Source organism: Brassica napus, unplaced genomic scaffold (genome assembly GCF_020379485.1).
Source record: "Brassica napus cultivar Da-Ae unplaced genomic scaffold, Da-Ae ScsIHWf_1504;HRSCAF=2100, whole genome shotgun sequence".
Taxonomy (NCBI): Eukaryota; Viridiplantae; Streptophyta; class Magnoliopsida; order Brassicales; family Brassicaceae; genus Brassica; species Brassica napus.
Window position 1 is genome coordinate 63,195 of NW_026014919.1, and position 7,417 is coordinate 70,611.

Below are 7,417 nucleotides of genomic sequence, written 5' to 3' on the forward strand. Positions count from 1 at the left end.
GGAGAATCACCAGGAAGTTGAATAAATCTCATAGGAGTTGGCAAGAAGAAGTTATCCCACTTTCAAATCAGGTGATTCCAGTTTCCCAGTTTGGGAATAGACAGCTTCTTCGTCGTTCCAATCAAACCAGGATGAATCACTTTGTGAGAAGCTTGATTTGGATACATAAAGTGGTGGAGAATCACCAGGAAGTTGAATAAATCTCATAGGAGTTGGCAAGAAGAAGTTATCCCACTTTCAAATCAGGTGATTCCAGTTTCCCAGTTTGGGAATAGCACAGCTTCTTCGTCGTTCCAATCAAACCAGGATGAATCACTTTGTGAGAAGCTTGATTTGGATACATAAAGTGGTGGAGAATCACCAGGAAGTTGAATAAATCTCATAGGAGTTGGGATGAAGAAGTTATCCCACTTTCAAATCAGGTGATTCCAGTTTCCCAGTTTGGGAATAGCACAGCTTCTTCGTCGTTCCAATCAAACCAGGATGAATCACTTTGTGAGAAGCTTGATTTGGATACATAAAGTGGTGGAGAATCACCAGGAAGTTGAATAAATCTCATAGGAGTTGGCAAGAAGAAGTTATCCCACTTTCAAATCAGGTGATTCCAGTTTCCCAGTTTGGGAATAGGACAGCTTCTTCGTCGTTCCAATCAAACCAGGATGAATCACTTTGTGAGAAGCTTGATTTGGATACATAAAGTGGTGGAGAATCACCAGGAAGTTGAATAAATCTCATAGGAGTTGGCAAGAAGAAGTTATCCCACTTTCAAATCAGGTGATTCCAGTTTCCCAGTTTGGGAATAAGACAGCTTCTTCGTCGTTCCAATCAAACCAGGATGAATCACTTTGTGAGAAGCTTGATTTGGATACATAAAGTGGTGGAGAATCACCAGGAAGTTGAATAAATCTCATAGGAGTTGGCAAGAAGAAGTTATCCCACTTTCAAATCAGGTGATTCCAGTTTCCCAGTTTGGGAATAGGACAGCTTCTTCGTCGTTCCAATCAAACCAGGATGAATCACTTTGTGAGAAGCTTGATTTGGATACATAAAGTGGTGGAGAATCACCAGGAAGTTGAATAAATCTCATAGGAGTTGGCAAGAAGAAGTTATCCCACTTTCAAATCAGGTGATTCCAGTTTCCCAGTTTGGGAATAGGACAGCTTCTTCGTCGTTCCAATCAAACCAGGATGAATCACTTTGTGAGAAGCTTGATTTGGATACATAAAGTGGTGGAGAATCACCAGGAAGTTGAATAAATCTCATAGGAGTTGGCAAGAAGAAGTTATCCCACTTTCAAATCAGGTGATTCCAGTTTCCCAGTTTGGGAATAGCACAGCTTCTCGTCGTTCCAATCAAACCAGGATGAATCACTTTGTGAGAAGCTTGATTTGGATACATAAAGTGGTGGAGAATCACCAGGAAGTTGAATAAATCTCATAGGAGTTGGGATGAAGAAGTTATCCCACTTTCAAATCAGGTGATTCCAGTTTCCCAGTTTGGGAATAGCACAGCTTCATCGTCGTTCCAATCAAACCAGGATGAATCACTTTGTGAGAAGCTTGATTTGGATACATAAAGTGGTGGAGAATCACCAGGAAGTTGAATAAATCTCATAGGAGTTGGCAAGAAGAAGTTATCCCACTTTCAAATCAGGTGATTCCAGTTTCCCAGTTTGGGAATAGCACAGCTTCTTCGTCGTTCCAATCAAACCAGGATGAATCACTTTGTGAGAAGCTTGATTTGGATACATAAAGTGGTGGAGAATCACCAGGAAGTTGAATAAATCTCATAGGAGTTGGGATGAAGAAGTTATCCCACTTTCAAATCAGGTGATTCCAGTTTCCCAGTTTGGGAATAGCACAGCTTCTTCGTCGTTCCAATCAAACCAGGATGAATCACTTTGTGAGAAGCTTGATTTGGATACATAAAGTGGTGGAGAATCACCAGGAAGTTGAATAAATCTCATAGGAGTTGGCAAGAAGAAGTTATCCCACTTTCAAATCAGGTGATTCCAGTTTCCCAGTTTGGGAATAGCACAGCTTCTTCGTCGTTCCAATCAAACCAGGATGAATCACTTTGTGAGAAGCTTGATTTGGATACATAAAGTGGTGGAATCACCAGGAAGTTGAATAAATCTCATAGGAGTTGGCAAGAAGAAGTTATCCCACTTTCAAATCAGGTGATTCCAGTTTCCCAGTTTGGGAATAGCACAGCTTCTTCGTCGTTCCAATCAAACCAGGATGAATCACTTTGTGAGAAGCTTGATTTGGATACATAAAGTGGTGGAGAATCACCAGGAAGTTGAATAAATCTCATAGGAGTTGGCAAGAAGAAGTTATCCCACTTTCAAATCAGGTGATTCCAGTTTCCCAGTTTGGGAATAAGACAGCTTTTCGTCGTTCTAATCAAACCAGGATGAATCACTTTGTGAGAAGCTTGATTTGGATACATAAAGTGGTGGAGAATCACCAGGAAGTTGAATAAATCTCATAGGAGTTGGCAAGAAGAAGTTATCCCACTTTCAAATCAGGTGATTCCAGTTTCCCAGTTTGGGAATAGGACAGCTTCTTCGTCGTTCCAATCAAACCAGGATGAATCTCTTTGTGAGAAGCTTGATTTGGATACATAAAGTGGTGGAGAATCACCAGGAAGTTGAATAAATCTCATAGGAGTTGGCAAGAAGAAGTTATCCCACTTTCAAATCAGGTGATTCCAGTTTCCCAATTTGGAAATAGCACAGCTTCTTCGTCGTTCCAATCAAACCAGGATGAATCACTTTGTGAGAAGCTTGATTTGGATACATAAAGTGGTGGAGAATCACCAGGAAGTTGAATAAATCTCATAGGAGTTGGGATGAAGAAGTTATCACACTTTCAAATCAGGTGATTCCAGTTTCCCAGTTTGGGAATAGCACAGCTTCATCGTCGTTCCAATCAAACCAGGATGAATCACTTTGTGAGAAGCTTGATTTGGATACATAAAGTGGTGCAGAATCACCAGGAAGTTGAATAAATCTCATAGGAGTTGGCAAGAAGAAGTTATCCCACTTTCAAATCAGGTGATTCCACTTTCCCAGTTTGGGAATAGGACAGCTTCTTCGTCGTTCCAATCAAACCAGGATGAATCTATTTGTGAGAAGCTTTATTTGGATACATAAAGTTGTGGAGAATCACCAGGAAGTTGAATTAATCTCATAGGAGTTGGCAAGAAGAAGTTATTCCACTTTCAAATCAGGTGATTCCAGTTTCCCAATTTGGAAATAGCACAGCTTCATCGTCGTTCCAACTATACACTTTTGTGTATTAGAGCATGATTCAACTAATCAGGGATAATCAGATGAAAAGATTAAAGAGATTAAGAGATTTTAGTGAGAGAATAGAGAGAGAGACTCAAAACTCCATTAGATTGATTAATGAGAGAGTTTACAACACATATAGATTAGGGATACATAATTTCGTCCAGGTTCAGTCTAGCTAGGATAAGAAGCATGTGTAGTCAAAGATGCTTGATTCAAACTGGCCAATAAGGTTCCTCACATGCTTGGGTATCTTGCTTTAGCTTTCCAGCTGGTGCCAGCCTGTCTAAAGCTCTCTAGCCTTGACCAGACCTTATCCAAACTCCTCCTTGCTTATCCAGACTCCTCCTGGCGTGTTTCACTCTCCAAATGGATGCAAGGTAACTTCCCAGTCTTTTAACTCAGTTACCACAGTAACAATAAAGTTACTGTGGTAAATCTCCAAAGTTACTGCCTGCTCCAAATCCCTTCCTCTATCCATGTATCAACTCTTCATCTCCTCATCTCAATACTCCCCCTCAAGCTTGACCATGTGGAACAAGTCAAGCTTGGAAACCATGAAGACCTCCCTCATTAAAAACCTCACCAAAGAAAACCCATTGGGATAAAACTTTGATGAGGGAAAAAGAGTGGAGACTCCATGGTTAAGGGGCTCAGCTCCTGGGAGTAAGATCAATGAGTCCAAGCCTGGATAGTATGGACTCCATTGTCTTCAATCTCGCTGCCTTAGTAAACACATCTGCAAGCTGATCTTCACTTCTTGTATAACATGGCAGAATCACTCCTAAGATAATCATCTGCCTCACCTTATGGCAATCCACCTCTATGTGCTTTGTTCTCTCATGAAACACTGAGTTGGAGGCAATGTGGATAGCTGCTTGATTGTCACAATGCATTGTCATAGGTGTGGCCTGCTCGATCTCCAAGTGCTTCAAAATACCCTTGATCCACACCAACTCATTTGTAAGCTTCAACATAGCTCTATACTCAGCTTCAGCACTTGAACAGGAGATGACCTTCTGTTTCTTACTCTTCCAAGTAACCAGATTCCCTCCTATGAATGTACAATACCCAGTAGTTGATCTCCTGTCCACTCTATCTCCTGCCCAATCAGCATCACAATACCCAACCACTTCTGTACTGCCATTGCAACCCATCCAAACTCCTTGTCCATGTGAGCCACTCAAATACCTCAGTATCCTATCAACCATCTTCCAGTGATGTCCCTTTGGCGCCTGCATATGTTGGCTCACTTGATTCACAGCAAAGCATATATCAGGTCTGGTGATAGTCAAGTAGATCAGCTTACCCACCATCCTCCTATACAGCTTAGCATCCTCAAACAACTGGTTCTCTTCAACCTCCCCCTCACGCAAGACCTTATACCCTTCCTCAAGAGGTGTCTTAGCTATCTTCCCTCCAAGCACATCAGTCTCCTTCAGCATATCCATAGTGTACTTCCTTTGAGACATAAACAAACCCTCCTTAGATCTGCATATCTCAATCCCCAAAAAGTACTTCATCTCTCCCAAGTCTTTAATATCAAACACAGACTTGAGAAACTCTTTGGTGGCCTGAATCCCTGCCTTATCACTTCCTGTGATAATCAAATCATCCACATACACTAGAATCACAATGCTCCCTGAAGGTCCTGTCAAGGTGAAGAGAGTGTGATCTAGTTCAGACTTCCTAAAGCCTCTCCCATTGAGTGTTGTACTCAGCTTCCTGTACCAAGCTCTAGGTGACTGTTTCAACCCATATATTGCTTTCTTCAATCTCAAAACATTCCCTGGCTTTACTAGATGCTCAAGACCAGGAGGTGGATGCATGTATACTTCATCTTCAAGTTCACCTTGCAAGAAAGCATTCTTCACATCCATTTGCCACAAATCCCACTCCAAGTTTGTTGCAATAGATAACACAATTCGAATTGTGTGAAGCTTGGCCACTGGTGCAAAAGTATCAATGTAATCTTCCCCATAAGTCTGTGTAAATCCTCTTGCAACCAGCCTAGTCTTGCGCCTATCTATCTCCCCATTTGCAAGGTACTTGATGGTGAAGATCCATCTGCTTGACACTGCCTTCTTCCCTTTAGGTAACTCACTCTCATACCAAGTATCATTCCTGATCATTGCATCCCTTTCATCTCCTACTGAATCTCTCCAAACCTTGTGCTTCATAGCTTCTTCATAAGATCTTGGTATCTCATTCTCATCCAAGTTACACATAAACACCATGTGCTCTTCTGGAAACTCAGCAAAGGAACACACGGCTTGAGAGGGATGCTCCACAGCCTGGGCATTGTAGTACACTCTCGTGTTTACCCAGTTGGAAGGATCCCTCCTTATCCTTGTGCTCCTTCGCAAGGTCTCAACCTGTTCTTCAGCCTGAACATTCTCTTGTGCTTCCTCTCTTAAACCAGTAGGTTCTCCCTGCTCATTTCCACCTGACTGAGCTTCACTCTCTACTTCCTGTGTCTCCTCCTGATCATGCTGACCTGAATCCTCTTGGTTATGCTCCTGCTCCCCTGATTCAGATCCATTCCCCCTCTCATGATCAAGAGGGGTTGTTCCTCCAGCTTCTCCATATTAGATTTGGTGATTTAAAGAGTGATTAAGTCTAATCTGAGAATTAAAGAGATTGGAGATTAAGAACAAGAGAGAGACTTAAGAGAGAGAGACTCAAAACTCCATTAATTAATACTTATGAGGGTTTACAAGTATATAAAGAGAGAGCAACAAGGAATTTCGAAATGTATAAGCATGTGTAGTCAAAGGACAGGCTGGAACTCCTTTTGAATCACTTGGCTGTGCTTTCTCACATGCTTGCACTAGTAGAAAAGCATCCTCTCCTTTCCAGCATCATACAGGCTGTCAAAGTGCTCCCTTATCCTTCCTTATCCTCTTTGGTCGAGTTTACTCTCTTCCCTTCACTAAGTTACCTTCTCATGCCATCAGATAACTTCCCAAGTTGTTACTGTGGTTAAACTAAAGTTACCACAGTAAAACTCCAAAGTTACTGTCTACTCCAACTCTCTTCCTCTCTCAATATATCAACTCTTTATTCTCTCATCTCAACACTCCCCCTCAAGCTTGACCATGTGGAACAAGTCAAGCTTGGAAGGACCATGAGATCTCCCTCATTAAAACCTCATTAAAGAAAACCCATTGGGACAAAACCTTAATGAGGAAAAAGAGTAGAGATCACATGATCAGGAGAGTGTATAGACTAGCCCTTAGGCGAGAGATCAATGAGTCCTAACCTGATGTGTATGGACTCCATTGTCTTTTGCCTTGCTGCCTTTGTGAACACATCTGCTAACTGATCCTCACTCCGAGTATAACAAGGTAGAATCACCCCAAGAATCATCATCTGCCTCACCTTGTGACAATCAACCTCAATGTGCTTTGTTCTCTCATGGAACACAGAGTTAGATGCAATGTGGATAGCTGCTTGATTATCACAATGCATTGTCATTGGCGTTGCTTGAATAATCTCCAGATGCTTCAAAATCCCTTTTATCCACACTAGCTCATTTGTAAGCTTCAGCATTGCTCTATACTCGGCCTCAGCACTGGAACAAGACACTACCTTCTGCTTCTTACTCTTCCAAGTGACCAAGTTACCACCAATGAATGTACAATAGCCTGTGGTTGATCTTCTATCTGCTCTATCACCAGCCCAATCCGCATCACAGTAGCCTACAACCTCAGTACTCTTGTTACATCCCATCCATACTCCAAGACCAGTAGTTCCATTCAGATACATCAAGATCCTTTCCACCATCCGCCAGTGGTGCTCCTTAGGAACTTGCATGTGTTGACTGACTTGATTCACCGCAAAGCACACATCAGGTCTAGTAATGGTAAGATAAATCAACTTCCCCACTAGCTTCCTATACAGCTTAGGATCATGGAATGGCTTGCTATCCTCAATCTCCCCCTCACGTGGAACCTTGTACCCATCCTCCATTGGCATCTTGGCTGTCTTTCCTCCATAGGCATCTGCTCCCTTCAATAGATCAATCACATACTTCCTTTGAGACATAAACAATCCTTCCTTTGATCTGCATATCTCAATCCCAAGAAAATACTTCATTTCCCCCAAGTCTTTAATCTCAAA